The sequence below is a fragment of the Hylobates moloch genome, unplaced genomic scaffold (genome assembly GCF_009828535.3).
Source record: "Hylobates moloch isolate HMO894 unplaced genomic scaffold, HMol_V3 SCAFFOLD_7, whole genome shotgun sequence".
Taxonomy (NCBI): domain Eukaryota; kingdom Metazoa; phylum Chordata; class Mammalia; order Primates; family Hylobatidae; genus Hylobates; species Hylobates moloch.
The window spans coordinates 102,814,806-102,827,426 of NW_026652282.1; positions in this window are offsets into that span (position 1 = coordinate 102,814,806).

Below are 12,621 nucleotides of genomic sequence, written 5' to 3' on the forward strand. Positions count from 1 at the left end.
GAACTAAAAGCTAAGGGTTGTCAACAGTCAGCATCCTGGCTACTTGAGGAATAACTCCTTCAATCATGAAGGAATATATGGGTTAAGCGGTGCAGCATCTATTATAACCATTTTTTTCTCCATGTCATACCACACATTAAATAACTGCATATAATTGACTTTAAAATCAGGATTATGGGAGAAGTAGCTGCCCGCAGTTTATTAGGACATTCTAAGGGACAATTCATTCACTGAATAAATTAAGGCAGGATTGCACAGTAGTCAGAAGTTTTACCTATGTACTTAAAACACCATGGGTTTTAACCAAAACTTGTCTGCTGTCTTCTGTGACTTGGGGCAAGCTATTTCAGCAGACTGAGCTTAAGTTTATTTATCAAATGGGGCTTTCAGTGTATCTTTTTTTTTTTTTTTTTTGGTAAGGACTAAATGAGAAAATGTACATAGAGCATGGTGTCTGCTTCATAGTAGGTCGTCTCTATAATCATTAAAAGATAATGTTTAGATCTGTGCATTGCAAGTCATCGTACTTTAGAAGCTCAGCTTATATAAAACCATTCTTCTCAAAGAAATAACATTTAAAAATCAACTTTATTGAGATATAATTTACATACCATACATTTGACTCTGTTGAATTCTACAATTCAGTGGATTTTTAGTAGAATCACAAGGTTATCAACTATCATCACTATCTAAATTCAAAATATTTTCATCATCCAAAAAGAAACCCAACATGCAGTAGCAGTTATAGCAGTTACTACTCATTCATACCATCCCCCCGCCCTGCAACAACTGCCCAGACTCCAAGTTCCTGCCAATGATTAATCTACTTTCTATTTCCATGGATTTGCCTATTCTGGACATTTCACACAAAGGGAATCACATGTGGCCTTTTGTGTCTGTCTGCTTTTACATAGCATCATGTTTTCAGGGTTCATCCATGTTGTAGCATGCATTAGTAATTCATTCCTTTCTATGTTTGAATAATATTCTGCCATATAGATATATGCCATTTTTATCCAGTCATCAGTTGATGGACGTTTGGATGGTTTCTACTTTTTTGCTATTATGAATAATGCTGCTATGTATATCCATGTACAGATTTTTGTGTGGATACATGTTTTTATATCTCTTGATTTTAAAGCAAATTGTTGGGTCATATGGGAACTCTATGTTTAACTTTTTGAGGAACTGCCAAACTCTTTTTAAAAGTGGCTGCAGCATGTCGTATTCCCACCAGCTACGTATGAGGGCTCCAAAAGACATCTGTCTTTTTGGTTATTGCCATCCTAGTGGGTGTAAAGTGGTATCACATGGTTTTGATTTGCATTTCCCTAATGACTAATGTTGTTTGAGCATCTTTTCATGTGCTTATTGGCCATTTGTATATCTTTTTTGGAGAAATATTTATTCAGAAACTTTGCCCATTTTTATTGTGGTAAAATACACATGACATAAATTTACCGTCTTAACTATTTTAAACTGTACAATTCAGTGGCATTTAGTACATTCCCAATGTTGTGAAACAATCACCACTATCTAGTTCCAGAACAATTTCATCACCCTGAAAGGAAACCCTGTATCTACTCAGAAATCATTCCCTGTTGTCCCTTTCCTCACATCCTCCCATAACCACTAATCTATACTATTTTTATCCTTTTGGATTTGCTTTTTCTGGACATTTCATGTAAATGGAATCATACAATATGTAACTTTTTCTGTGTCCGGCTTCTTTCACTTACATACTGCTTTCAAAGTTCATCCATCATGTAGCCATCATTAGGGTTTCATTTATTTTTATGGCTGGATAATATTCCATTGTGTGGATATATCATATTTTGTTTATCCATTCATCAGTTGATGGACCTTTAAGTTGGTTCCACTTTTTGACTGTCATAAACAATAGTACTATGGATATCTGTGTGCAAGTTTTTGTTTGAACTCTTTTTGAAAACCCATTATTTTGGCTATTCACTCCTGAGTAGAAGTGATAGCTCTTATATGATTCTATATTTAACTTATTGTGGAACCACCTAACTGATTCCCACAGAAGCTGCACCATTGAACATTCCGACCAGCAATCTATGAGAGTAAGAATTTTTAAATATCCTAACAACACTTGTTATTTCCTGTTTTTGTTTTTAAATTAATATAGCCATCCTAGCAAGCATGAAGTGATGCCTCCTTGTTGTGTTGGTTTGCATGTCTAATGATGCCTAACGTCTAAGGATGTTGAATATCTTCTTTGCAGAAGTGTCTTCGAGTCATTTTCCCACTTTATTAATTGAACTGTATGACTTTTGTTTTTAGTGTAAGAGTTATATATATATATATATATATATATATATATATATATTTTGTATATACAGGTAAAAAAAAAAAAAAAAAAAAAAAAAAATCTTCTCTTATGCTGTGGGTTGGCTTATACTGTCTTGATAGTGTCCTTTGATGTGCAAAAGTTTTCAATTTTGAGGAATTCCTATTTATTTTTTCCATTGTTGCTTGTGTTTTTGGTATCACATCTAGGAAAACATCGCCAAATTTAAGATCATGAAAATTTATCAGAATGTTTTCTTTTAAGAGTTACGTAATTGTAGCGTTTATATTTAGGCTTGTACTCCATTTTGACTTAATTTTTATGTGATATGAGTTAAGTACTCAACTTCATTCTTTTGCATGTGTTCCAGAACTATTTGTTGAAAAGACCATTGTTCTCCATTGAATTATCTTAGCACCCTTGTAAAAAATAAATTGACCACAGATGTATGGGCCTATTTCTGGACTCCCAATTCTTAATTTCTTTTTTATTAATTGACACGTGATACTTGTACATATTTATGGAGTACACAGTGATATTTTAATATATACAATGTATAATGGTCAAATCAGAGTAATTAGCATATTCATCACCTCAAACATTTATCATTTATTTTTGTTATGAACATTTAAATTCATCTCTTCTAGCTATTTGAAAATATATAAGTTGTTGTTAAATATAGTCACCGTATAGAGCTGTAGAGTGTTATAACTTGTTTCTGTTATCTACCTATAATTTTGTATCCTTTAGCCAACCTTTTCCTAGCCACCCTTCTCCCTACCCTTCCCAACTCTAATAAACACTATTTTATGCACTACTCCTATAAGAGTGCTCCTTTTTAAATCTTCCACACATTAATCGGAATGAGAACATTTGGTGTTTATTCTTATATTCCTGGCCTATTTTGCTTAACGTAATGTCCTCCAGGCTCATCAATGTTGCCGCAAACGATGAGTTTATTCTTTTTTATGGCTGAATGGCATTCCACTCCATCTTAGCCAAAAGGCTAAGAAACAATATGGCTGAATAATATTTCATTATGGACATATACCACATTTTCTTTATACATTTATTTGTTGATGAACTCTTAAGTTTTTTCTACATCTTGGCTATCATTAATAGAGGTGTAATGAATATGGGAAGACAGATGACTTTTTCATATACTGATTTCCCTTTTTTTGGATTTATGCCCAGCAGTGAGATTGCTGGATCATATGGTAGTTCTATTTGTAGTTTATTTCAATTTTATCTATTTGATTAATATGTCTTTTTATGCATTACCATTGTATTTTGACTATAGAGATTTGGAGTAAGTTGAAATTGGGAAGTGGCTGTTCAAGCTCCCTTGAGATTCAATTGTGTTTTCTATTTCTGAGAAAAGGTCATTGGGATTTTGATAAGGATTGCATTGAGTCTGTAGATGCTTTGGAGAGTACTGACAATTCAACAATATAAATTCTTCAAATCCATGAATATATTATGTTCTTCCATTTATGCAGGTCTTCTGTAATTTATTACACCAATGTATGGTAGTTTTCACTGTACAAATCTTGTACCTCTTTGGTTAAAGTTTTTCTCATTCAAGCTGTTGTAAAAGGAATTAAAAAAATTATTGTTCAGATTTAAGAATTGCTAGTATGTCAAAATACAACTAACTTTTGCATGTAGAGTTTGTATCCTGAAACTTTTCTTACTTTGTTTATAAGCTCTATTAACAATTTTTAAAGTGTACAGTATAGTATTGTTAACTATAAGGACAAATTTTTACAGCAAATTTTACAGCAGATCTCTAGAACATTTTTATCTTACATGGCTCAAACTTTATATCCATTGAACAGCAACTCACCATTTCCTCCCCTCCCTAGCTCTTTACAAACACCATTGTACTTTCTGCTTTCATGTGTTTGACTACTTTAGTTACCTCATGTACATAGACTCATATTATATTTTTCATGTGGCTGGCTTATTTCATTTAACATAATATCCACACAATTCATCCATGTTGTCGCATATGGCAGAATTTCCTTCTTTCGATGGTTGAATACTATTCCATTGTATGCATAGACCACATTTTCTTTGTCCATTCATCCATCAATGAACATTAAGGTTATTTTCATATCTTAGGTATTGTGAATAATGCTGCAGTGAACTTGGGAGTGCAAAAATCTCTTTGAGATCCTAATTTCAATATATTTATTTTATATTGATTCTTAAGGTGTGTGTATATATATATATATATATATATATATGTATGTATATGGCTATCTAGCTCATGTTCTCTGAAAATAGAGATTAAAGCTATCTTCTTTTCTAATTTGGATACTTTTTCTTTCTTTTTTTCATAGTAGCTCTTTGTAGAACTTTCAGTACAATGTTGTGCAGAAGTAGTGAAAGAAGATATCCTTGTCTTGTTCCTGATCTTAGGAGAAAGGTTTCAGTCTTTCACCATTGAGTATGGTGTTAGGTGTCAGTTTTTTATAAATGACTTTTATTGGGTTGAGGATACTTCCTTCTATTCCTAGGCTTTGGAGTGTCTTATCATAAAAGGCTGCTAGGTTTTGGCAAATGCTTTTTATGGATCGATAAAAATGATCAAGTCCTTTTTTTCCCTTTTATTCTATTAATTCTGGTATATTACATTTTCATTAATTGAATAGCCCTTTAATTTCTGGGATAAAGTAAATTTTGTTATGGTTTATAATCATTTTAATATGCTGCTTGATTCAGCATGCTAATATTTTGTTGAGAGTTTTTGCATCTATATTCTTAAAGACTGTTGGTGTATAGTTTTTGTATTATATCTTTGTTTTGCTTCAGTATCAGGGTAATGATGACCTCATGTTATGTGTTAGCAAGTGTTCCCTCCTATTCCATTTTTCGGAAAAGTTTTAGAATGATTTGGATTATTTCTTCTTTAAATGTTTGACAGAATTCAGTGACACTGATGAGGCCACCTGGTCCTGAGATTTTTAGTTTTGGGGAGGTTTTCGATTACTGATTTAATCTTTATACTTGTTACAGGACTATTTAGGTTTTCTATTTCTTAAATCAGTTTTGACAGTTTGTGTGTTTCTAGAAATGTGCTCATTTCATCTAGTTTATCTAATTTTTGACATACAATTATTCGTAGTATTGTAATCCTTTCTATTTATGTAATGTCAATAAGAATGTCCTCTCTTTCATTCCTGCTGTTAGTAAATTGTGCTTCTCTCTTTTTCTTAGTCCTTCTAGTTAAGTTTTGTCAATTTTATTGATCTGTTCAAAATATCTGTATTTGGTTTCATTTACTTTATTATTTTTCTGTACTCTATTTGATTTATCATTACTATAATAGTTACTTCCTTTCCTCTGACACCTTTGAGTTTCATTTGCTCTCCTTTTTCTACTTTCATTAAGATGAGAACTTGGGTTAATATTTTAAATCTTACTTATTTTTCAGTGAGGCACTTTTCACTATGAGTAACCCTTTGAATACTACTTTTGGTGTTTCACATAAGTTTTAGTATATTATGTTTTCATTTTCATTCATCTTTATGTATTTTCTAATTCCCCTTAAAATTTCTTCTTTCATCCTTTCGTTATTTAAGGCTGCATTGTTTCATTTCCACATATTTGTAAATTTTTCAATTTCCTTTCTATTATGAATTTCTGGTTTCATTCCATTGTGGTCAAAAAATATTTTGGGTGATTTCAGTATTTAATTAATCTCAATAAAATTATTGAGACTTGTTTAGTGACCTAACATATGGTCTATTCTGGAGAATGTTTTATTTCCACTGTAGAAGAATGTATACTTATATGTTGTTGGGTGGATTTTTCGGCATATCTTTCAGGTCTTCTGGGTTTATAATGTTGTTCAAGTCTCCTGTTTTCTTCTTTATTGACCTTTCATTTAGTTGTTCTATTAGTGAATGTGGTGCTTTGAAACCTCAAACTAATACTGTAGAACCATCTGTTTCTCCTTTCTGCAGCTCCATATATTTTGGAGCTCAGTTGTTAGGTGCTATATGTTTATAATTGTTATATCTTCATCATGAATTAACCCCTTTATCAATATATAATGTCTTTACTGTATTATGCAATAATTTTTGCTTAAAGTGATTTTTTATTTGATATTAGTATAGCTACCTTAACTCTCTTTTGGTTACTGTTTCCATGGAATATCTTTTTTATTTTTCACTTCAGCCTATTTGTGTCTTTAGATCAAATTGCATCTGTTGTATATCACATATAGTTGGATTATTTTTTAATTCATTCTGTCGCTCTGTCTTTTGATTGACAAGTTTAAGCCATTTTCTCTTAAAATAATCACTGATAAGAAATAACTCCTGCCATTTTCTATTTATATTTCTATACCATATATTTTTGTTCCTCGATGCCTCTATTTACTGTTTTTTGTGTGTTTGATTGATTTTTATTAGTGTGCCATTTTTATTTACTTCTCATTTTCTTTTCTGTATATTTTAGTTGTATTCTTAGTAGTTACCATAAGGACCACAACTGATATTTTAAATTTAAAAAAGAAACATTTGAATTAATCAATTTAGCTTCAGTGGTAATAACACATTCTGCTCTTATACAGTGCTGTTGCCTTTCTTTTATGTTGATAGTGTCACGTATTACATCTGTGTATATTGTATGCCCACCAACATAGATTTATAATTATTGCTGAGTGAATATATCTTTTAATAATATAGGAAATAAGAAAGGCATTACGAGCCAAAAAATCATGTTTTCATATACCTGTTGGCCATTTGCCTGTCATTTTTTGAAAAATGTCTATTCAGATAATTGCTCATTTTTTAATTGTGTTGTTTTCTAAGTATTGAGTTGTTTGAGTTCGTTATATTTAGGGGGTAATAACTTCTCATCAGATACATAGTTTGCAAATGTTTTCTTCCATCTAGGTTGTCTCTTTTAGTCCGTTGATTATTTCCTTTGTTACGCAGCTTTTTGGTTTTATATAATTCCATTTTTTAAAATGCTTATATTGCCAGTGATTTGGGGGTTATATTTAAAAAAATGATTACCCAGAACAATGTCAGGGAATATTTACCTCATGTTTTCTTCTAGTAGTTTTACATTTTGCAGTTTTTACCTTTTAATATTTAATCTATGTTGGTATGATTTTGGTCTAAGATAAGGATCTAATTTCATTCTTCTGCATATGGATATCCAGTTTTTCCAATATCATTTATTGAAGAGACTGTTCTTTTCCTATCATGTGTTCTTGGCACCTTTGTAGAAAATGAATTGACCATAAATATGTGGTATTGTTGGATCATATGGTACTTCCATTTTTAGATTCCTAAGAAACTACTTTATTATTTCTAATACTGACTGTACTAATTTATATTCCCACCAACAGCGTACGAGAATTTTCCCTTTACCAGATCCTCACCAGCATTCATTATTGAATGTCTTTTGGATAAAAGCCATTTTATCTGGGGTGAGATGGTATCTCATTGTAGTTTTAATTGCATTTCTCTGATGGTTATGATGTTGAGCATTTTGCATATACTTGTTGGCTATTTGTATGTCTTCTTTCAGGAAATTTCTATTCAAATATTTTGCCCATTTTAAAATCAGATTATTTCATTTCTCCTATTTAGTTGTTTGAGCTCCTTATATATATTCTGGTTGTTAATTCCTTGTCAAATGGATAGTTTGCAAATATTTTTTCCCATTCTATGGGTTGTCTCTTCACTTTGTATGTTGTTCCGTTTGCTGTGCGGAAGCTGTTCAGCTTGATGTGGTCCCATTTGTCCATTTTTACTTTAGTTGCTTATATTTTTGAAATCTTACTCAAGAAACCTTTGCCAAGACATATGACCCAGAGTGTTTAACCTATATTTTCTTTTAGTAGTTTCATAGTTTCAGGTATTGGATTTAAGTTTAATCTATTTTGATTTGAGGTTTGTATATAATAAGAGATGGGGGTCTAGTTTCATTTTTATGCGTGTGTATATCCAGGTTTCTTAGCACCATTCATTGAAGAGGCTCTTCTTTCCACAATATATGTTCTTGGCACCTTTTTCAAAAATGGGCTGACTGTAAATGTGTAGATTTGCTTCTGGGATCTCTATTTATTTCCATTAGTCTAAGTGTCTGTTTTTATGTGAGTAGCATGCTATTTTGGTTACTATAACTTAGTACTATAATTTGAAGTCTGCTAATGTTATCTCTCCAGTTTTATTCTTTTTGCAAAGGATTTCTTTGGCCATTCTCAATCTTTTGTGATTGCACGTAAATTTTAGGATTTTTTTTTCCATTTCTGTGAAGAATAACATAGTATTTTGATAGGAATTGCATTAAATCTGTAGATTGTTTTGGGAAGTATGAATATTTTAACAGCATTCATTCTTCCAATCTATGAACGTGGAATATCATTTAATTTCTTGTGTGCCCCATTCAATTTATTTCATCCATATTTTATAGTTTTTATTGTAGAGATCTTTCACACCTTTGATTAAAGTTATTCATAGGTATTGCATTTTATTTGTTGCTATTGTAAATTGAATTATTTTCTTGTTTTTTTTTTCTCAAAATGTTTGCTATTGGCAAATAGAAATGCTACTGATTTTGTGTATTCTTTTTTCTTTGTTAAAGATTTGTCAGTTTTGTGTATATTTTCAAATAATTCAACTTTTGTTTTTAAAAACTTTTCTAGTGTTTTTCTAGTTTTTATCTTGTTTATTTCTGCTCTTATCTTTTTTATTTTCTTCCTTCTGCTAAGTTTCCACTTACTGTCTTCTTTTTTTAGTTCCTCTGAGAAATGAGGTGTAATTTCAGGCTACTTTTACAAAAGTTTCTGTTTTTTTGGTTTAGGCATTTATTGCTATAAACGTTCCTCTAGGGACTTATTTTGCTGTATTATATAAGTATGTTATGTTATGTTTCCTTTTTATTTGTGTCAAGATATATTTAACTTACCCTCTTAATTTCTCATTTGACTCATTGGTTGTTCAGGATTGTGTTACTCAATTTCCACATATTTGTGAATTTTCCAAAATTCCTCCTCTTATTAATTTCCAGTTTCATGTAATTATGGTCTGAAAAGATACTCCATATGACTTCAATTTTATTAAATTTTTAAGATTTGTATTGTGGCCTGATGTATGATCTATCGAGGGGAATGTTCCATGTGCTCCTGAGAAAAATGTGTATACTGTTGCTTATGGATGTAATGTTCTGTAAATATCTGTTAGGTACATTTGTCCTAAAGTGTAATTCAAGTCCACTCTTTTCTCATTAAATTATTTTCTAGATGGTCTCTCTAAGTTAAAAGGGAGAATTGAAGTCTCCTACTATCATTGTATTGCGTTCCATCTTTCCCTTTAGATCTGTTAATATTTGCTTTATATATTTAGGTGCTCTGATGTTGCATGCATATACATTTAAAATTGTTATAACTTCTTGCTGAATTGTCCCTTTTATTATTGTGTAATAACCTTCATTGTATCTTTTTACAGTTTTTAAATTAATATCTATTTTGTCTGATATAACTACACCCACTCTATTTTGGTTTCCATTTGCATGGAATATCTATTTTCATCCCTTCACTTTCTGTGTAGGTGCGTTATTAGAGGTGAAGTGGATTCCTCCAGGCAGGATGTAGGTGGGGCTTGCTTTTTAAATCCATTCAGCTATTTGATGTCATTTGATTGGAGAATTTAATCTATAATTATTGATAGGTGCCAACTTACTCTAGCCATTGTGCTAATTGTTTTCTGGTTAATTCAAGATCCTTTGTTCCTCTCTTTCTCTGTTGTTAAAGTTTTCTTTGGTTTGATAATTTTCTGTAGTTGCATGCTTTGAATCCTTTCTTCTCATATTTTGTGTAACTACTAAGGAGGTTTTGCTTTGTGATTACCATGAGGCTTACTTAAAACACTTTATAATAATAACAGGTTATATTAAGCTGATAATGACTTAACATTTATCACTCATACAATCAATATTCTTTTATTCCCTTCTCCCACATTTCTTTGTGATGATATATTTTGTATCTCTTATAGTACATATACCTCAATAAATTTAAGCTATAGCTGATTTTAATAGTTTTGTATTTTAATCTTCATACTAGAGATATAGTTGATTTTCACACCACCAGTACAAGTGTCTAAGTTTTATTATATACTTGCTTTTAGCAATGTTTTATATTTTATATATTTTTATGTTGCTACCAATGTCTTCTCTCAGCTTGAAGGACCCTTTTTAGCATGTATTGCAAGACAGTTTTAGTGGTGATAAATTACCTCAGCTTTTGTTTCCTTGAGAAGGTTGTTAATCTCTCCTTTATTAAAGACAGGATTACTGGGTATAGTATTCTAGTTTCAGCTTTATTTTCCTTCAGCTTTTTAAATATATCATCTCATCCTATCCTGGCCTGCATGGTTTCTGTTAAAATATCTGCTGATAGTGTGATGGAGGTGTCCTTGTATGTAACAAGTTATTGTTGCCTTATAACTTTCAATATTTTGTCTTTGTCTATAACTTTTGACAATTTGCTTATACTATGTCTCAGTGTGGGTTGCTTGTGATTCATTGTATTAGTGTCTGTTGAGCTTCCTGGGTCTGGATTTCTCATTTCTTCCCAAGACTTGGGAAGTTTTTCTTTTTCTTCTTGTACTTTAATAATGCATACATTATTCTGCTTGATGGTCTTCCATAACTTTCCTAGGCTTTCCAAATTCTTTCTTATTCTTTTGCTCATTAGATTAGGTGATTTCTAATTACATGTTTTCGAGCTTGCTAGTTCTTTTTTCTCCTTGATATAATCTGCTGTTTAACCCCTCTATTGAATTTCTGAGTTCAGTTATTGTATTCTTCAGCTCAACTGTGTATGTTTGGTACATTTTAATATTTTCTATCTATGTTCAAATTTTCAGCTTGTTCTTGCATTGCTCTCCTTATTTTTGTGAGCATCTTTATTACTGTCCTTTTGGATTCCCTGTCAGGTAAGTCACATATCTTCATTTCACTAGTATCAGCTTCTGGATATTTATCTTGTTCTTTTATTTGGAACATAGTTTCCTGTTCATTCATTTTCCTTGACTATGTTGGTTCTGCACATTAGATAAGAGAACCACCTCTCCCAGTCTTGTTAGTGTGGTCTTTTGTAGGAGATATTTTTCCATAATTAGCTCAGCCAGTGATTCTAGGTGCCTCTTTTTGCTTTTCCAACTAGCTATCTTTGTTCTTAGTGGCCCCAAGAAATTAGAGAGTGTCAAGTATTGCTATTGCCTTGAGAAAGGTGGAATAGAACTCAGTTTTTTGGAGATGCAGTTGGAGGGGTTGGAATCTTAGATATGTAGTCCAATTCCTTCTTTCCTTGCAAAGAATCTCAGAGCCAGTGATTATAATCCACTTGCTCTGCCCTACACCAATGGGAGGGTCTGTGGCAGTTTACCATACTCTTGATCAGATGGCTTACTTTGAACCTGGGGAAATAGCTGCTGAATGTTTACAAGTTTATTTTTTTATTTTTATTTTTTTAATTTAATTTTATTATTATACTTTAGGTTTTAGGATACATGTGCACAATGTGCAGGTTTGTTACATATGTATCCATGTGCCATGCTGGTTTGCTGCACCCATTAACTCGTCATTTAGCATTAGGTATATCTCCTAATGCTGTCCCTCCCCCCTCCCCCCACCCCACAACAGTCCCCGGAGTGTGATGTTCCCCTTCCTGTGTCCGTGAGTTCTCATTGTTCAATTCCCACCTATGAGTCAGAACATGCGGTGTTTGGTTTTTTGTCCTTGTGATAGTTTACTGATAATGATGTTTTCCAGTTTCATCCACGTCCCTACAAAGGACATGAACTCATCATTTTTTATGGCTGCATAGTATTCCATGGTGTATATGTGCCGCATTTTCTTAATCCAGTCTATCGTTGTTTGGACATTTGGGTTGATTCCAAGTCTTTGCTATTGTAAATAGTGCCACAATGAACATACGTGTGCATGTGTCTTTATAGCAGCATGATTTCTAGTCCTTTGGGTATATACCCAGTAATGGGATGGCTGGGTCAAATGGTATTTCTAGTTCGAGATCCCTGAGGAATCGCCACACTGACTTCCACAATGGTTGAACTAGTTTACAGTCCCACCAACAGTGTAAAAGTGTTCCTATTTCTCCACATCCTCTCCAGCATCTGTTGTTTCCTGACTTTTTAATGATGGCCATTCTAACTGGTGTGAGATGGTATCTCATTGTGGTTTTGATTTGCATTTCTCTGATGGCCAGTGATGATGAGCATTTTTGCATCTGTTTTTTGGCTGCATAAATGTCTTCTTTTGAG